Raw genomic sequence first — 20314 nt, 5'->3', positions numbered from 1 at the left:
AGATGTAAGAAATAGAGGTGGGGAAACAGCGGTGTGGGAAGAAACGAGTAGTATCTCAGATGGAGAAACAGAGGTGTGGAATCAGAGGTGTGGAAAGAGAGGAGTGGAAACAGATGGGTAGAAATAGATCTGGAGAAACAGAGGTGGGGACACAAAAGTGTGGAAACAGACGAGTGGAAACTGAGGGGTAGAAACCGAGTGTGGAAACAGAAGAGTGGAAACAGAGGTGTAGAAAAAGACAGCTGGAAAGAGATGGGTAGAAATAGTGGTGGAGAAACAGAGGTGGGGATAGAGAGGTATGGAAACAGATGGGTAGAATCTGAGGGATGGAAACAGAGGTGTAGAAGCAGAGGTGAGGATACAGGCGTGTGGAAACAGAGGGGTGGAAACTGACGGGTGGAAACCGAGGTGTGGAAACATACTGGTGAAAACAGAAGAGTGGAAAAGATAGATAGATACAGAGGGATGGAAACAGGGGTAGAAACACAAGGGGAGAAACAGAGGTGGGGAACAGTGATAGGGAAAGAGAGCGGTAGGAATAGAGCAGGGGAAACAGAGGTGGGGGAACAGAGGAGTAGAAACAGAGGTGGAGAAACGGAGGTTGGGGAAACATAGGTGTAGAAACAGATAAGTGGAAACAAAGGGATAGCAATAGAGATGGAGAAATAGACGTGTGGAAATAGATGGATACAGAGGGATGGAAACAGAGGGGTAAAGACAGAGGGATAGAAACAGAGGTCGAGAAACACAGATGGGGAAACAGCGATGTGGAAACAGAGGGGTAGAAACAGATGGATGGAAATAGTGGTGGGGAAACATAGGTGTGGAAACAAAGGGGTAGCAATAGAAATGGAGAATAGGTAGATAGATACAGAGGGATGGAAACAGAGGGGTAGAGACAGAGGTGGAGAAACAGAGGTGGGAAACAGAGAGGTGGAAATAGAATGGTTTAAAAGTGGGGTGGAAACAGAGCAATGAAATCACAGGGGTGGAAACAAAAGAATGGAAACAGAGGGGAGGAAACAGAGGGATGGAAACAGATGGGTAGAAACAGAGGTAGGGAAACAGAGATGTAGAAACAGACGTGTGGAAACTGACAGGTGTAAAAAGAGGTTTCTAAACAGAGGTAGAGAATCAGAGGTGGGGATACAGAGGAATGGAAACAGAGGAGTTTAAACAGAGTTGGAGAAATAGAGGTGCAGAAAGAGAGGTGGGGAAACAGCCTTGTGGAAACAGAGGGCTAGAAACAGTGCAGGGGAAACAGAGGTAGGGTACATAGGGTTGGAAAGAGGACGGTGGAAACAGAGGGGTGGAAACAAAGGGCTAGAAACAGAGCTGGAGAAATAGAGGTGTGGAAACAGAGAGTTAGATACAGAGGGATGGAAAAAGAGGGGTAGAAACACGGGTTGGAAACAGAGGTGAAGAAACAGAGGTGGGGAAACGGAGGTGTGGAATCAGATGGATGGAAACAGAGGTGGAGCAACGGGGGTGGGGAAACATAGGAAGGGAAACAGAGGGGTGGAAACAGAGGGAGGGAAACAGAGGGGTAGAAAATGATGTGGAGAAAGAGAAGTGGGGAAACAGAGGGATGGAAACAGAACGATGGAAATAGAGGGATAGAAACAAAGGTGGGGAATCAGAGATGTAGAAACAGAGGAGTGGTAACAGATGGGTAGAAATAGTGGTGGGGAAACAGAGATGTAGAAACTGAGGTGTAGAAACAGAGGTGTGGAAACAGAGGTGGGGAAACAAGGGGTGGAAACAGAGGTAGAAAAACAGAGGTGGGAAACAGAGAGGTGGTAATAGAACAGTTTAAACAGAGGGGTAGAAATATAGGTTGAGAAACCGAGGTGGAGAAACCGAGGTGGAGAAACCGAGGTGTGGAAACAGAGGTGTGGAAACAAAGGGGTAGCAATAGAGGTGGAGAAACAGGCGTGTGGAAACAGAGGTGTGGAAACAGAGGTGTGGAAACAGAGGTGGGGAAACAGAGGGGTGGATACAGAGGGTGGAAACAGAGGGGTGGAAATAGAGGTGTAGAAAGAGAGGTGTGGAAACAAACGGGTGGAATCAGAGGGGTGGAAGCAGAGGGGTAGAAACAGAGGTGGAGAAACAGAAGTGGGGAAACAGAGGTGTGGAAACAGCATAGTGGAAAAAGAAGGGTCGAAACTGAGATGTGTAAACACCGGGGTAGACACAGAGGTGGAGAAACCGTGGTGGGGACACAGAGGTGTAGAAACAGAAGTATTGAAACAGATGGGTAGAAACAGAGATGGAGAAACAGAATAGGGGAAACAGAGATGTAGAAATGTATGATTGGAAACAGAGGAGTGGAATCAGAAGGGTGGAAACAGATAGATGGAAACAGTCGGGTGGAAACAGACGTGTTGAAACAGAGGTGTGGAAACAGCAGAGTGGACACCGACAGGTGAAAACAGAGGGGTGCATATAGAGGTGTAGAAAGAGAGGTGGAGAAACAGTGGTGTGGAAAAAGGGTGTGAAAACACAGCGGTAGAGGGAGAGCAGGGGAAACAAAGGTGGGGAAACATTGGATTGGAAAGTGGATGGTGGAAACATAGGGGAGGAAATAGAGGGGTAGAAACAGAGGTGGAGAAGCAGAGATGTGGAAACCGAGGAGTGGTAACAGATGGGAAGAAATAGTGGTGGGGAAACAGAGATGTAGAAACTGAGGTGTGGAAACAGAGGTGGAGAATCAGAGGGGTGGAAACAGAGGTGGAGAAACAGAGGTGGGAAACAGAGGGGTGGAAACAGAGGTGGGCAAACAGTGGTGTGGAAACAGATTGGTGGAAACGGAGGAATGGAAAGAGAGGGTTAGAAATAGAGGTGGAGAAAAAGAGGTGGGGAAACAGAGCTGTGGAAACAGAGGTGCAGAAATAGATGGGTAGAAACAGAGGGGTGAAACAGAGTTGTAGAAATAGAGGTGGAGAAAGAGAGGTGGGGTAACAGCCCTGTGGAAACAAAGGGCTAGAAATAGAGGAGTGGAAACAGAGAGTTAGATACAGAGGGATGGAAAAAGAGGATAGAATCAGAGGTGTGGAAACAGAGGAGTGGAAACGGAGGGCTGGAAACAGATGAGTTGAAACTGAGGTGGAGAAACAGACGGGTGGAAACAGAGGGGTGGAAACTGATGGGTGGAAACTAAAGTGCAGAAAGAGACTGGTGGAAACAGAAGAGTGGAAACAGAGGTGTAGAAAAAGACAGGTGGAAATTGAGGGATAGAAACAGCGGTGGAAGAACAGAGGTGTTGAAACAGGGATGTGAAAACAGAGTTGTGGAAGCAGAGGAGTAGAAATAGAGGTAAAGAAATAGAGGTGGGGAAACAGCGGTGTGGAAACAGGAGTGGAAACAGATGGGTAGAAATAGAAGTGGAGAAACAGAGGTGGGAAAACAAAGGTGTGGAAACAGATGGGTGGAATCAAAGGGATGGAAACAGTGGAGAGGAAACAGATGTGCAGAAACAGACGTGTAGAAACAGACTTGTGGAAACAGAGGGGTGGAAACTGACGGGTGGAAACTGAGGTGTGGAAAGAGACCGGTGGAAACAGAAGAGTGGAAACAGAGGTGTAGAAAAGGATGGGTGGAAACAGAGGGGTAGAAATTGTGGTGGAGATACAGAGGTGGGGAAACAGAGGTGTGGAGAGAGAGGGGTGGAAACAGAGGGATGGAATCAGTGGCTTGGAAACAGAGGTGTGGAAACAAAGGGCTAGAAACAGAGGTGGAGAAATATTGGTGTGGAAACAGAGGGAGAGATGCAGAGGGGTGAAAATAGAGCAGCGGAAGCAGAGCGTATAAATAGAGGTGGAGAAACAGATTTGGGGAAACAACATTGAGTAAACAGAGGAGTGGAAACAGAGCAGTAGAAACAGAAGTGTGGAAACAGAGGTGTGGAAACAGATTTTGGGAAACAAAGGTGTGGAATCAGTCGGGTGGAAACGGAGGAGGAGAAATGAAGGGAAAAACGGAGGTATGGAAACAGGGATGAAATCAGAGGTGGAGAAACCGATGTGGGGAAACAGAGGTGTGGAAACAGAGGAGTGTAAATAGATGTGTGGAAACAGAGGGCTGGAAACAGAGGCACAGAAACAGAGGTGGACAGAAAGAGAGGGGTGGAAATGTAGGAGAGGAGACAGAGGGGTAGAAATAGAGGTGGAGAGACAGAAGTGGGGAAACAGCCTTGTGGAAACAGAGGAGTTGAAACAGAGGGGTAGAAACAGTGCAGGGGAAACGGAGGTAGGGGAACATAGGATTGAAAAGATGACGGTTGAAACAGAGTGGTGGAAACAAAGGGCTAGAAACAGAGGTGGAGAAATAGAGGTGTGAAAACAGAGGTATAGATACAGAGGGGTAGAAACAGAGGAATTGAAACAGAGAGGTAGAAACAGAGGAGTTGAAACAGAGGGGTAGAAACAGAGGGGTAGAAACAGAGGAGTTGAAACAGAGATGGAGATTCATGGTGTGGAACAGAGGGATGGAAACAGATGAGTAGAAACAGAGGTGGAGAAACAGAAGTGTGGTAACAGAGGTGGGGATACAGAATGGTGGAAACAGGTGGATAAAAACAGAGGTGGAGGAACAGAGGTGTTGAAACAAGGGTGTGAAAACAGAGTTGTGGAAGCAAAGAAGTAGAAATAGAGGTAAAGAAATAGAGGTGGGGAAACAGCAGTGTGGAAAGAAAGGGGTAGTATCTGAGGTGTAGAAACAGAGGTGTGGAATCAGGGGTGTGGAAAGAGAGGAGTGGAAACAGATGGGTAGAAATAGATGTGGAGAAACAGAGGTGGAGAATCAGAGGTGTGGAAACAGTGGTCTATAAACAGAGGTGTGGAAACAAAGGGGTAGCAATAGAGGTGGAGAAACAGGCGTGTGGAAACAGAGGTGTGGAAACAGAGGTGGGGAAACAGAGGGGTGGATACAGAGGGTGGAAACAGAGGGGTGGAAATAGAGGTGTAGAAAGAGAGGTGTGGAAACAAACGGGTGGAATCAGAGGGGTGGAAACAGATTTGGGGAAACAAAGGTGTGAAATCACTCGGATGGACAGAAAGACAAAGACGGATGGACACAAAGAACAGTGGAGGGGAAACGGAGATAGGGAAACATAGGATTAGAAAGAGGACGGTTGAAAGAGAGTGTTGGAAACAAAGGGCTAGAAATAGAGGTGTGGAAACAAAGGTATAGATACAGAGGGGTGGAAACAGGAGTTGAAACAGTGGGGTAGAAATAGAGGTGGAGAAACGGAGGTGTGGTTACAGACTGGTGGAAACAGGCGGATAAAAACAGAGGTGGAGGAACAGAGGTGTTGAAACAGGGGTGTGAAAACAGGGTTGTGGAAGCAGAGGAGTAGAAATAGATGTAAGAAATAGAGGTGGGGAAACAGCGGTGTGGGAAGAAACGAGTAGTATCTCAGATGGAGAAACAGAGGTGTGGAATCAGAGGTGTGGAAAGAGAGGAGTGGAAACAGATGGGTAGAAATAGATCTGGAGAAACAGAGGTGGGGACACAAAAGTGTGGAAACAGACGAGTGGAAACTGAGGGGTAGAAACCGAGTGTGGAAACAGAAGAGTGGAAACAGAGGTGTAGAAAAAGACAGCTGGAAAGAGATGGGTAGAAATAGTGGTGGAGAAACAGAGGTGGGGATAGAGAGGTATGGAAACAGATGGGTAGAATCTGAGGGATGGAAACAGAGGTGTAGAAACAGAGGTGGGGATACAGGCGTGTGGATACAGAGGGGTGGAAACTGACGGGTGGAAACCGAGGTGTGGAAACATACTGGTGAAAACAGAAGAGTGGAAAAGATAGATAGATACAGAGGGATGGAAACAGGGGTAGAAAAACAAGGGGAGAAACAGAGGTGGGGAACAGTGATAGGGAAACAGAGCGGTAGGAATAGAGCAGGGGAAACAGAGGTGGGGGAACAGAGGAGTGGAAACAGAGGTGGAGAAACGGAGGTTGGGGAAACATAGGTGTAGAAACAGATAAGTGGAAACAAACGGATAGCAATAGAGATGGAGAAATAGACGTGTGGAAATAGATGGATACAGAGGGATGGAAACAGAGGGGTAGAGACAGAGGGATAGAAACAGAGGTGGAGAAACAGAGATGGGGAAACAGCGATGTGGAAACAGAGGGGTGGAAACAGATGGATGGAAATAGTGGTGGGGAAACAGAGGTGTGGAAACAAAGGGGTAGCAATAGAGGTGGGAAACAGAGGTGGAAATAGAATGGTTTAAACAGAGGGGTAGAAACATAGGTTGATAAACCGAGGTGGAGAAACCGAGGTGGAGAAACCGAGGTGTGGAAACAGTGGTCTATAAACAGAGGTGTGGAAACAAAGGGGTAGCAATAGAGGTGGAGAAACGGGCGTGTGGAAACAGAGGTGTGGAAACAGAGGTGGGGAAACAGAGGGGTGGATACAGAGGGTGGAAACAGAGGGGTAGAAACATAGATTGAGAAACCGAGGTGGAGAAACCGAGGTGTGGAAACAGTGGTCTATAAACAGAGGTGTGGAAACAAAGGGGTAGCAATAGAGGTTGAGCAACAGGTGTGTGGAAACAGAGGTGTGGAAACAGAGGTGGGGAAACAGAGGGCTGGATACAGAGGGTGGAAACAGAGGGGTGGAAGCGGAGGGGTAGAAACAGAGGTGGAGAAACAGAAGTGGGGAAACAGAGGTTTGGAAACAGCATAGTGGAAAAAGAAGGGTCGAAACTGAGATGTGTATACACCGGGGTAGAAACAGAGGTGGAGAAACCGAGGTGTGGAAACAGTGGTCTATAAACAGAGGTGTGGAAACAAAGGGGTAGCAATAGAGGTGGAGAAAAGGGCGTGTGGAAACAGAGGTGTGGAAACAGAGGTGGGGAAACAGAGGGGTGGATACAGAGGGTGGAAACAGAGGGGTAGAAACATAGGTTGAGAAACCGAGGTGGAGAAACCGAGGTGTGGAAACAGTGGTCTATAAACAGAGGTGTGGAAACAAAGGGGTAGCAATAGAGGTTGAGAAACAGGCGTGTGGAAACAGAGGTGTGGAAACAGAGGTGGGGAAACAGAGGGGTGGATACAGAGGGTGGAAACAGAGGGGTGGAAATAGAGGTGTAGAAAGAGAGGTGTGGAAACAAACGGGTGGAATCAGAGGGGTGGAAACAGATTTGGGGAAACAAAGGTGTGAAATCACTCGGATGGACAGAAAGACAAAGACGGATGGACACAAAGAACAGTGGAGGGGAAACGGAGATAGGGAAACATAGGATTAGAAAGAGGACGGTTGAAAGAGAGTGTTGGAAACAAAGGGCTAGAAATAGAGGTGTGGAAACAAAGGTATAGATACAGAGGGGTGGAAACAGGAGTTGAAACAGTGGGGTAGAAATAGAGGTGGAGAAACGGAGGTGTGGTTACAGACTGGTGGAAACAGGCGGATAAAAACAGAGGTGGAGGAACAGAGGTGTTGAAACAGGGGTGTGAAAACAGGGTTGTGGAAGCAGAGGAGTAGAAATAGATGTAAGAAATAGAGGTGGGGAAACAGCGGTGTGGGAAGAAACGAGTAGTATCTCAGATGGAGAAACAGAGGTGTGGAATCAGAGGTGTGGAAAGAGAGGAGTGGAAACAGATGGGTAGAAATAGATCTGGAGAAACAGAGGTGGGGACACAAAAGTGTGGAAACAGACGAGTGGAAACTGAGGGGTAGAAACCGAGTGTGGAAACAGAAGAGTGGAAACAGAGGTGTAGAAAAAGACAGCTGGAAAGAGATGGGTAGAAATAGTGGTGGAGAAACAGAGGTGGGGATAGAGAGGTATGGAAACAGATGGGTAGAATCTGAGGGATGGAAACAGAGGTGTAGAAACAGAGGTGGGGATACAGGCGTGTGGAAACAGAGGGGTGGAAACTGACGGGTGGAAACCGAGGTGTGGAAACATACTGGTGAAAACAGAAGAGTGGAAAAGATAGATAGATACAGAGGGATGGAAACAGGGGTAGAAACACAAGGGGAGAAACAGAGGTGGGGAACAGTGATAGGGAAACAGAGCGGTAGGAATAGAGCAGGGGAAACAGAGGTGGGGGAACAGAGGAGTGGAAACAGAGGTGGAGAAACGGAGGTTGGGGAAACATAGGTGTAGAAACAGATAAGTGGAAACAAAGGGATAGCAATAGAGATGGAGAAATAGACGTGTGGAAATAGATGGATACAGAGGGATGGAAACAGAGGGGTAGAGACAGAGGGATAGAAACAGAGGTGGAGAAACAGAGATGGGGAAACAGCGATGTGGAAACAGAGGGGTGGAAACAGATGGATGGAAATAGTGGTGGGGAAACAGAGGTGTGGAAACAAAGGGGTAGCAATAGAGGTGGGAAACAGAGAGGTGGAAATAGAATGGTTTAAAAGTGGGGTGGAAACAGAGCAATGAAATCACAGGGGTGGAAACAAAGGAATGGAAACAGAGGGGAGGAAACAGAGGGATGGAAACAGATGGGTAGAAACAGAGGTAGGGAAACAGAGATGTAGAAACAGACGTGTGGAAACTGACAGGTGTAAAAAGAGGTTTCTAAACAGAGGTAGAGAATCAGAGGTGGGGATACAGAGGAATGGAAACAGAGGAGTTTAAACAGAGTTGGAGAAATAGAGGTGCAGAAAGAGAGGTGGGGAAACAGCCTTGTGGAAACAGAGGGCTAGAAACAGTGCAGGGGAAACAGAGGTAGGGTACATAGGGTTGGAAAGAGGACGGTGGAAACAGAGGGGTGGAAACAAAGGGCTAGAAAAAGAGCTGGAGAAATAGAGGTGTGGAAACAGAGAGTTAGATACAGAGGGATGGAAAAAGAGGGGTAGAAACACGGGTTGGAAACAGAGGTGAAGAAACAGAGGTGGGGAAACAGAGGTGTGGAATCAGATGGATGGAAACAGAGGTGGAGCAACGGGGGTGGGGAAACATAGGAAGGGAAACAGAGGGGTGGAAACGGAGGGAGGGAAACAGAGGGGTAGAAAATGATGTGGAGAAAGAGAAGTGGGGAAACAGAGGGATGGAAACAGAACGATGGAAATAGAGGGATAGAAACAGAGGTAGGGAAACAGAGATGTAGAAACAGACGTGTGGAAACTGACAGGTGTAAAAAGAGGTTTCTAAACAGTGGTAGTGAATCAGAGGTGGGGAAACAGAGGAATGGAAACAGAGGAGTTTAAACAGAGTTGGAGAAATAGAGGTGCAGAAAGAGAGGTGGGGAAACAGCCTTGTGGAAACAGAGGGCTAGAAACAGTGCAGGAGAAACAGAGGTAGGGTACATAGGGTTGGAAAGAGGACGGTGGAAACAGAGGGGTGGAAACAAAGGGCTAGAAACAGAGCTCTATAAATAGAGGTGTGGAAACAGAGGTGGGGAAACAGAGGGGTGGATACAGAGGGTGGAAACAGAGGGAGGGAAACAGAGGGGTAGAAAATGATGTGGAGAAAGAGAAGTGGGGAAACAGAGGGATGGAAACAGAACGATGGAAATAGAGGGATAGAAACAAAGGTGGGGAATCAGAGATGTAGAAACAGAGGAGTGGTAACAGATGGGTAGAAATAGTGGTGGGGAAACAGAGATGTAGAAACTAAGGTATGGAAACAGAGGTGTGGAATCAGATGGGTGGAAACAGAGGTGGAGAAACGGGGGTAGGGAAACATAGGTGGGGAAACAGAGGAGTGGAAACAGAGGGAGGGAAACAGAGGGGTAGAAAATGATGTGGAGAAAGAGAGGTGGGGAAACAGAGGGATGGAACCAGAACGATGGAAATAGAGGGATAGAAACAGAGGTGGGGAATCAGAGGTGTAGAAACAGAGGTGTGGAAACAGAGGTGGGGAAACAAGGGGTGGAAACAGAGGTGAAAAAACAGAGGTGGGAAACAGAGACGTGGAAATAGAACAGTTTAAACAGAGGGGTAGAAACATAGGTTGAGAAACTGAGGTGGAGAAACCGAGGTGGAGAAACCGAGGTGTGGAAACAGTGGTCTATAAACAGAGGTGTGGAAACAAAGGGGTAGCAATAGAGGTGGAGAAACAGGCGTGTGGAAACAGAGGTGTGGAAACAGAGGTGGGGAAACAGAGGGGTGGATACAGAGGGTGGAAACAGAGGGGTGGAAATAGAGGTGTAGAAAGAGAGGTGTGGAAACAAACGGGTGGAATCAGAGGGGTGGAAGCAGAGGGGTAGAAACAGAGGTGGAGAAATAGAGGTACAGAAGGAGAGGTGGGGAAACAGCCTTGTGGAAACAGTGCAGGGGAAACAGAGGTAGGGTACATAGGGTTGGAAAGAGGACGGTGGAAACAGAGGGGTGGAAGCAAAGGGCTAGAAACAGAGCTGGAGAAATAGAGGTGTGGAAACAGAGAGTTAGATACAGAGGGATGGAAAAAGAGGGGTAGAAACACGGGTTGGAAACAGAGGTGAAGAAACAGAGGTGGGGAAACAGAGGTGTGGAATCAGATGGATGGAAACAGAGGTGGAGCAACGGGGGTGGGGAAACATAGGAAGGGAAACAGAGGGGTGGAAACAGAGGGAGGGAAACAGAGGGGTAGAAAATGATGTGGAGAAAGAGAAGTGGGGAAACAGAGGGATGGAAACAGAACGATGGAAATAGAGGGATAGAAACAAAGGTGGGGAATCAGAGATGTAAAAAAGAGGAGTGGTAACAGATGTGTAGAAATAGTGGTGGGGAAACAGAGAAGTAGAAACTGAGGTGTGGAAACAGAGGTGTGGAATCAGAGGGAGGGAAACAGAGGGGTAGAAAATGATGTGGAGAAAGAGAAGTGGGGAAACAGAGGGATGGAAACAGAGGTGGAGAAACGGGGGTAGGGAAACATAGGTGGGGAAACAGAGGGGTGGAAACAGAGGGAGGGAAACAGAGGGGTAGAAAATGATGTGGAGAAAGAGAGGTGGGGAAACAGAGGGATGGAACCAGAACGATGGAAATAGAGGGATAGAAACAGAGGTGGGGAATCAGAGGTGTAGAAACAGAGGTGTGGAAACAGAGGTGGGGAAACAAGGGGTGGAAACAGAGGTGGAAAAACAGAGGTGGGAAACAGAGAGGTGGAAATAGAACAGTTTAAACAGAGGGGTAGAAACATAGGTTGAGAAACCGAGGAGGAGAAACCGAGGTGGAGAAACCGAGGTGTGGAAACAGTGGTCTATAAACAGAGGTGTGGAAACAAAGGGGTAGCAATAGAGGTGGAGAAACAGGCGTGTTGAAACAGAGGTGTAGAAACAGAGGTGGAGAAGCAGAGATGTGGAAACCGAGGAGTGGTAACAGATGGGAAGAAATAGTGGTGGGGAAACAGAGATGTAGAAACTGAGGTGTGGAAACAGAGGTGGAGAATCAGAGGGGTGGAAACAGAGGTGGAGAAACAGAGGTGGGAAACAGAGGGGTGGAAACAGAGGTGGGCAAACAGTGGTGTGGAAACAGATTGGTGGAAACGGAGGAATGGAAAGAGAGGGTTAGATATAGAGGTGGAGAAAAAGAGGTGGGGAAACAGAGCTGTGGAAACAGAGGTGCAGAAATAGATGGGTAGAAACAGAGGGGTGAAACAGAGTTGTAGAAATAGAGGTGGAGAAAGAGAGGTGGGGTAACAGCCCTGTGGAAACAAAGGGATAGAAATAGAGGAGTGGAAACACAGAGTTAGATACAGAGGGATGGAAAAAGAGGATAGAATCAGAGGTGTGGAAACAGAGGAGTGGAAACGGAGGGCTGGAAACAGATGAGTTGAAACTGAGGTGGAGAAAGACGGGTGGAAACAGAGGGGTGGAAACTGATGGGTGGAAACTAAAGTGCAGAAAGAGACCGGTGGAAACAGAAGAGTGGAAACAGAGGTGTAGAAAAAGACAGGTGGAAATTGAGGGATAGAAACAGCGGTGGAAGAACAGAGGTGTTGAAACAGGGATGTGAAAACAGAGTTGTGGAAGCAGAGGAGTAGAAATAGAGGTAAAGAAATAGAGGTGGGGAAACAGCGGTGTGGAAACAGGAGTGGAAACAGATGGGTAGAAATAGAAGTGGAGAAACAGAGGTAGGAAAACAAAAGTGTGGAAACAGATGGGTGGAATCAAAGGGATGGAAACAGTGGAGAGGAAACAGATGTGTAGAAACAGACTTGTGGAAACAGAGGGGTGGAAACTGAGGGGTGGAATCTGAGGTGTGGAAAGAGACCGGTGGAAACAGAAGAGTGGAAACAGAGGTGTAGAAAAAGATGGGTGGAAACAGAGGGGTAGAAATTGTGGTGGAGATACAGAGGTAGGGAAACAGAGGTGTGGAGAGAGAGGGGTGGAAACAGAGGGATGGAATCAGTGGCTTGGAAACAGAGGTGTGGAAACAAAGGGCTAGAAACAGAGGTTGAGAAATATTGGTGTGGAAACAGAGGGAGAGATGCAGAGGGGTGAAAATAGAGCAGCGGAAGCAGAGGGTATAAATAGAGGTGGAGAAACAGATTTGGGGAAACAACATTGAGTAAACAGAGGAGTGGAAACAGAGCAGTAGAAACAGAAGTGTGGAAACAGAGGTGTGGAAACAGATTTTGGGAAACAAAGGTGTGGAATCAGTCGGGTGGAAACGGAGGAGGAGAAATGAAGGGAAAAACGGAGGTATGGAAACAGGGATGAAATCAGAGGTGGAGAAACCGATGTGGGGAAACAGAGGTGTGGAAACAGAGGAGTGTAAATAGATGTGTGGAAACAGAGGGCTGGAAACAGAGGCACAGAAACAGAGGTGGACAGAAAGAGAGGGGTGGAAATGTAGGAGAGGAGACAGAGGGGTAGAAATAGAGGTGGAGAGACAGAAGTGGGGAAACAGCCTTGTGGAAACAGAGGAGTTGAAACAGAGGGGTAGAAACAGTGCAGGGGAAACGGAGGTAGGGGAACATAGGATTGAAAAGATGACGGTTGAAACAGAGTGGTGGAAACAAAGGGCTAGAAACAGAGGTGGAGAAATAGAGGTGTGAAAACAGAGGTATAGATACAGAGGGGTAGAAACAGAGGAATTGAAACAGAGAGGTAGAAACAGAGGAGTTGAAACAGAGGGGTAGAAACAGAGGGGTAGAAACAGAGGATTTGAAACAGAGATGGAGATTCATGGTGTGGAACAGAGGGATGGAAACAGATGAGTAGAAACAGAGGTGGAGAAACAGAAGTGTGGTAACAGAGGTGGGGATACAGAATGGTGGAAACAGGTGGATAAAAACAGAGGTGGAGGAACAGAGGTGTTGAAACAAGGGTGTGAAAACAGAGTTGTGGAAGCAAAGAAGTAGAAATAGAGGTAAAGAAATAGAGGTGGGGAAACAGCAGTGTGGAAAGAAAGGGGTAGTATCTGAGGTGTAGAAACAGAGGTGTGGAATCAGGGGTGTGGAAAGAGAGGAGTGGAAACAGATGGGTAGAAATAGATGTGGAGAAACAGAGGTGGGGAAACACGAGTGGAAACAGAGGGGTGGAAACTGAGGGGTAAAAACTGAGTGTGGAAACAGACTGGTGGAAACAGAAGAATGGAAACAGAGGTGTAGAAAAAGACGGCTGGAAAGAGATGAGTAGAAATAGTGGTGGAGAAACAGAGGTGGGGATAGAGAGGTGTGGAGAGAGAGAAGGGTGGAAACAGAGGGATGAAATCAGTGGCTTCCAAACAGAGGTGTGGAAACAGATGGGTGGAAACAGAGAGATGGAAACAGATTTGGGGAAACAAAGGTGTGAAATCACTCGGATGGACAGAAAGACAAAGACGGATGGACACAAAGAACAGTGGAGGGGAAACGGAGATAGGGAAACATAGGATTAGAAAGAGGACGGTTGAAAGAGAGTGTTGGAAACAAAGGGCTAGAAATAGAGGTGTGGAAACAAAGGTATAGATACAGAGGGGTGGAAACAGGAGTTGAAACAGTGGGGTAGAAATAGAGGTGGAGAAACGGAGGTGTGGTTACAGACTGGTGGAAACAGGCGGATAAAAACAGAGGTGGAGGAACAGAGGTGTTGAAACAGGGGTGTGAAAACAGGGTTGTGGAAGCAGAGGAGTAGAAATAGATGTAAGAAATAGAGGTGGGGAAACAGCGGTGTGGGAAGAAACGAGTAGTATCTCAGATGGAGAAACAGAGGTGTGGAATCAGAGGTGTGGAAAGAGAGGAGTGGAAACAGATGGGTAGAAATAGATCTGGAGAAACAGAGGTGGGGACACAAAAGTGTGGAAACAGACGAGTGGAAACTGAGGGGTAGAAACCGAGTGTGGAAACAGAAGAGTGGAAACAGAGGTGTAGAAAAAGACAGCTGGAAAGAGATGGGTAGAAATAGTGGTGGAGAAACAGAGGTGGGGATACAGGCGTGTGGAAACAGAGGGGTGGAAACTGACGGGTGGAAACCGAGGTGTGGAAACATACTGGTGAAAACAGAAGAGTGGAAAAGATAGATAGATACAGAGGGATGGAAACAGGGGTAGAAACACAAGGGGAGAAACAGAGGTGGGGAACAGTGATAGGGAAACAGAGCGGTAGGAATAGAGCAGGGGAAACAGAGGTGGGGGAACAGAGGAGTGGAAACAGAGGTGGAGAAACGGAGGTTGGGGAAACATAGGTGTAGAAACAGATAAGTGGAAACAAAGGGATAGCAATAGAGATGGAGAAATAGACGTGTGGAAATAGATGGATACAGAGGGATGGAAACAGAGGGGTAGAGACAGAGGGATAGAAACAGAGGTGGAGAAACAGAGATGGGGAAACAGCGATGTGGAAACAGAGGGGTGGAAACAGATGGATGGAAATAGTGGTGGGGAAACATAGGTGTGGAAACAAAGGGGTAGCAATAGAGGTGGAGAATAGGTAGATAGATACAGAGGGATGGAAACAGAGGGGTAGAGACAGAGGTGGAGAAACAGAGGTGGGAAACAGAGAGGTGGAAATAGAATGGTTTAAAAGTGGGGTGGAAACAGAGCAATGAAATCACAGGGGTGGAAACAAAGGAATGGAAACAGAGGGGAGGAAACAGAGATGTAGAAACAGACGTGTGGAAACTGACAGGTGTAAAAAGAGGTTTCTAAACAGAGGTAGAGAATCAGAGGTGGGGATACAGAGGAATGGAAACAGAGGAGTTTAAACAGAGTTGGAGAAATAGAGGTGCAGAAAGAGAGGTGGGGAAACAGCCTTGTGGAAACAGAGGGCTAGAAACAGTGCAGGGGAAACAGAGGTAGGGTACATAGGGTTGGAAAGAGGAGGGTGGAAACAGAGGGGTGGAAACAAAGGGCTAGAAACAGAGCTGGAGAAATAGAGGTGTGGAAACAGAGAGTTAGATACAGAGGGATGGAAAAAGAGGGGTAGAAACACGTGTTGGAAACAGAGGTGAAGAAACAGAGGTGGGGAAACAGAGGTGTGGAATCAGATGGATGGAAACAGAGGTGGAGCAACGGGGGTGGGGAAACATAGGAAGGGAAACAGAGGGGTGGAAACAGAGGGAGGGAAACAGAGGGGTAGAAAATGATGTGGAGAAAGAGAAGTGGGGAAACAGAGGGATGGAAACAGAACGATGGAAATAGAGGGATAGAAATAGAGGTAGGGAAACAGAGATGTAGAAACAGACGTGTGGAAACTGACAGGTGTAAAAAGAGGTTTCTAAACAGTGGTAGAGAATCAGAGGTGGGGATACAGAGGAATGGAAACAGAGGAGTTTAAACAGAGTTGGAGAAATAGAGGTGCAGAAAGAGAGGTGGGGAAACAGCCTTGTGGAAACAGAGGGCTAGAAACAGTGCAGGAGAAACAGAGGTAGGGTACATAGGGTTGGAAAGAGGACGGTGGAAACAGAGGGGTGGAAACAAAGGGCTAGAAACAGAGCTCTATAAATAGAGGTGTGGAAACAGTGAGTTAGATACAGAGGGATGGAAAAGTGGGGTAGAAACACGGGTTGGAAACAGAGGTGAAGAAACAGAGGTGGGGAAACAGAGGTGTGGAATCAGATGGATGGAAACAGAGGTGGAGCAACGGGGGTGGGGAAACATAGGAAGGGAAACTGAGGGGTGGAAACAGAGGGAGGGAAACAGAGGGGTAGAAAATGATGTGGAGAAAGAGAAGTGGGGAAACAGAGGGATGGAAACAGAACGATGGAAATAGAGGGATAGAAACAGAGGTGGGGAATCAGAGGTGTAGAAACAGAGGTGTGGAAACAGAGGTGGGGAAACAAGGGGTGGAAACAGAGGAGGAAAAACAGAGGTGGGAAACAGAGAGGTGGAAATAGAACAGTTTAAAGAGAGGGGTAGAAACATAGGTTGAGAAACCGAGGTGGAGAAACCGAGGTGTGGAAACAGTGGTCTATAAACAGAGGTGTGGAAACAAAGGGGTAGCAATAGAGGTGGAGAAACAGGCGTGTGGAAACAGAGGTGGGGAAACAGAGGGGTGGATACAGAGGGTGGAAACAGAGGGGTAGAAACATAGGTTGAGAAACCGAGGTGGAGAAACCGAGGTGTGGAAACAGTGGTCTATAAACAGAGGTGTGGAAACAAAGGGGTAGCAATAGAGGTGGAGAAACAGGCGTGTGGAAACAGAGGTGTGGAAACAGAGGTGGGGAAACAGAGGGCTGGATACAGAGGGTGGAAACAGAGGGGTGGAAATAGAGGTGTAGAAAGAGAGGTGTGGAAACAAACGGGTGAAATCAGAGGGGTGGAAGCAGAGGGGTAGAAACAGAGGTGGAGAAACAGAAGTGGGGAAACAGAGGTGTGGAAACAGCATAGTGGAAAAAGAAGGGTCGAAACTGAGATGTGTATACACCGGGGTAGACACAGAGGTGGAGAAACCGAGGTGTGGAAACAGTGGTCTATAAACAGAGGTGTGCAAACAAAGGGGTAGCAATAGAGGTGGAGAAACAGGCGTGTGGAAACAGAGGTGTGGAAACAAAGGTGGGGAAACAGAGGGGTCGATACAGAGGGTGGAAACAGAGGGGTAGAAACATAGGTTGAGAAACCGAGGTGTGGAAACAGTGGTCTATAAACAGAGGTGTGGAAACAAAGGGGTAGCAATAGAGGTGGAGAAACAGGCGTGTGGAAACAGAGGTGTGGAAACAGAGGTGGGGAAACAGAGGTGTGGATACAGAGGGTGGAAACAGAGGGGTGGAAATAGAGGTGTAGAAAGAGAGGTGTGGAAACAAACGGGTGGAATCAGAGGGGTGGAAGCAGAGGGGTAGAAACAGAGGTGGAGACACAGATTTGGGGAAACAACATTGAGTAAACAGAGGAGTGGAAACAGAGCAGTAGAAACAGAGGTGTAGAAAAAGATGGGTGGAAACAGAGGGGTAGAAATTGTGGTGGAGATACAGAGGTGGGGAAACAGAGGTGTGGAGAGAGAGGGGTGGAAACAGAGGGATGGAATCAGTGGCTTGGAAACAGAGGTGTGGAAACAAAGGGCTAGAAACAGAGGTGGAGAAATATTGGTGTGGAAACAGAGGGAGAGATGCAGAGGGGTGAAAATAGAGCAGCGGAAGCAGAGGGTATAAATAGAGGTGGAGAAACAGATTTGGGGAAACAACATTGAGTAAACAGAGGAGTGGAAACAGAGCAGTAGAAACAGAAGTGTGGAAACAGAGGTGTGGAAACAGATTTTGGGAAACAAAGGTGTGGAATCAGTCGGGTGGAAACCGAGGAGGAGAAATGAAGGGAAAAACGGAGGAATGGAAACAGGGATGAAATCAGAGGTGGAGAAACCGATGTGGGGAAACAGAGGTGTGGAAACAGAGGAGTGTAAATAGATGTGTGGAAACAGAGGGCTGGAAACAGAGGCACAGAAACAGAGGTGGACAGAAAGAGAGGGGTGGAAATGTAGGAGAGGAGACAGAGGGGTAGAAATAGAGGTGGAGAGACAGAAGTGGGGAAACAGCCTTGTGGAAACAGAGGAGTTGAAACAGAGCGGTAGAAACAGTGCAGGAGAAACGGAGGTAGGGGAACATAGGATTGAAAAGATGACGGTTGAAACAGAGTGGTGGAAACAAAGGGCTAGAAACAGAGGTGGAGAAATAGAGGTGTGAAAACAGAGGTATAGATACAGAGGGGTAGAAACAGAGGAATTGAAACAGAGAGGTAGAAACAGAGGAGTTGAAACAGAGGGGTAGAAACAGAGGGGTAGAAACAGAGGAGTTGAAACAGAGATGGAGATACATGGTGTGGAACAGAGGGATGGAAACAGATGAGTAGAAACAGAGGTGGAGAAACAGAAGTGTGGTAACAGAGGTGGGGATACAGAATGGTGGAAACAGGTGGATAAAAACAGAGGTGGAAGAACAGAGGTGTTGAAACAAGGGTGTGAAAACAGAGTTGTGGAAGCAAAGAAGTAGAAATAGAGGTAAAGAAATAGAGGTGGGGAAACAGCAGTGTGGAAAGAGAGGAGTGGAAACAGATGGGTAGAAATAGATGTGGAGAAACAGAGGTGGGGAATCAGAGGTGTAGAAACAGAGGTGTGGTAACAGAGGTGGGGAAACAAGGGGTGGAAACAGAGGTGGAAAAACAGAGGTGGGAAACAGAGAGGTGGAAATAGAACAGTTTAAACAGAGGGGTAGAAACATAGGTTGAGAAACCGAAGTGGAGAAACCGAGGTGGAGAAACCGAGGTGTGGAAACAGTGGTCTATAAACAGAGGTGTGGAAACAAAGGGGTAGCAATAGAGGTGGAGAAACAGAAGTGGGGAAACAGAGGTGTGGAAACTGCATAGTGGAAAAAGAAGGGTCGAAACTGAGATGTGTAAACACCGGGGTAGACACAGAGGTGGAGAAACAGAGGTGGGGACACAGAGGTGTAGAAACAGAAGTATTGAAACAGATGGGTAGAAACAGAGATGGAGAAACAGAATAGGGGAAACAGAGATGTAGAAATGTATGATTGGAAACAGAGGAGTGGAATCAGAAGGGTGGAAACAGATGGATGGAAACAGTCGGGTGGAAACAGACGTGTTGAAACAGAGGTGTGGAAACAGCAGAGTGGACACCGACAGGTGAAAACAGAGGGGTGCATATAGAGGTGTAGAAAGAGAGGTGGAGAAACAGTGGTGTGGAAAAAGGGTGTGAAAACACAGCGGTAGAGGGAGAGCAGGGGAAACAGAGGTGGGGAAACATTGGATTGGAAAGTGGATGGTGGAAACATAGGGGAGGAAATAGACGGGTAGAAACAGAGGTGGAGAAGCAGAGATGTGGAAACCGAGGAGTGGTAACAGATGGGAAGAAATAGTGGTGGGGAAACAGAGATGTAGAAACTGAGGTGTGGAAACAGAGGTGGAGAATCAGAGGGGTGGAAACAGAGGTGGAGAAACAGAGGTGGGAAACAGAGGGGTGGAAACAGAGGTGGGGAAACAGTGGTGTGGAAACAGATTGGTGGAAACAGAGGAATGGAAAGAGAGGGTTAGAAATAGAGGTGGAGAAAAAGAGGTGGGGAAACAGAGCTGTGGAAACAGGTGCAGAAATAGATGGGTAGAAACAGAGGGGTGAAACAGAGTTGTAGAAATAGAGGTGGAGAAAGAGAGGTGGGGTAACAGCCCTGTGGAAACAAAGGGCTAGAAATAGAGGAGTGGAAACAGAGAGTTAGATACAGAGGGATGGAAAAAGAGGATAGAATCAGAGGTGTGGAAACAGAGGAGTGGAAACGGAGGGCTGGAAACAGATGAGTTGAAACTGAGGTGGAGAAACAGACGGGTGGAAACAGAGGGGTGGAAACTGATGGGTGGAAACTAAAGTGCAGAAAGAGACCGGTGGAAACAGAAGAGTGGAAACAGAGGTGTAGAAAAAGACAGGTGGAAATTGAGGGATAGAAACAGTGGTGGAAGAACAGAGGTGTTGAAACAGGGATGTGAAAACAGAGTTGTGGAAGCAGAGGAGTAGAAATAGAGGTAAAGAAATAGAGATGGGGAAACAGCGGTGTGGAAACTGGAGTGGAAACAGATGGGTAGAAATAGAAGTGGAGAAACAGGTGGGAAAACAAAGGTGTGGAAACAGATGGGTGGAATCAAAGGGATGGAAACAGTGGAGAGGAAACAGATGTGTAGAAACAGACGTGTAGAAACAGACTTGTGGAAACAGAGGGGTGGAAACTGACAGGTGGAAACTGAGGTGTGGAAAGAGACCGGTGGAAACAGAAGAGTGGAAACGGAGGTGTAGAAAAAGATGGGTGGAAACAGAGGGGTAGAAATTGTGGTGGAGATACAGAGGTGGGGAAACAGAGGTGTGGAGAGAGAGGGGTGGAAACAGAGGGATGGAATCAGTGGCTTGGAAACAGAGGTGTGGAAACAAAGGGCTAGAAACAGAGGAGGAGAAATGAAGGGAAAAACGGAGGTATGGAAACAGGGATGAAATCAGAGGTGGAGAAACCG

The sequence above is a fragment of the Narcine bancroftii genome, chromosome 2, assembly GCF_036971445.1.
Source record: "Narcine bancroftii isolate sNarBan1 chromosome 2, sNarBan1.hap1, whole genome shotgun sequence".
In the NCBI taxonomy this organism is placed as follows: domain Eukaryota; kingdom Metazoa; phylum Chordata; class Chondrichthyes; order Torpediniformes; family Narcinidae; genus Narcine; species Narcine bancroftii.
This window is presented reverse-complemented; position numbering follows the sequence as displayed.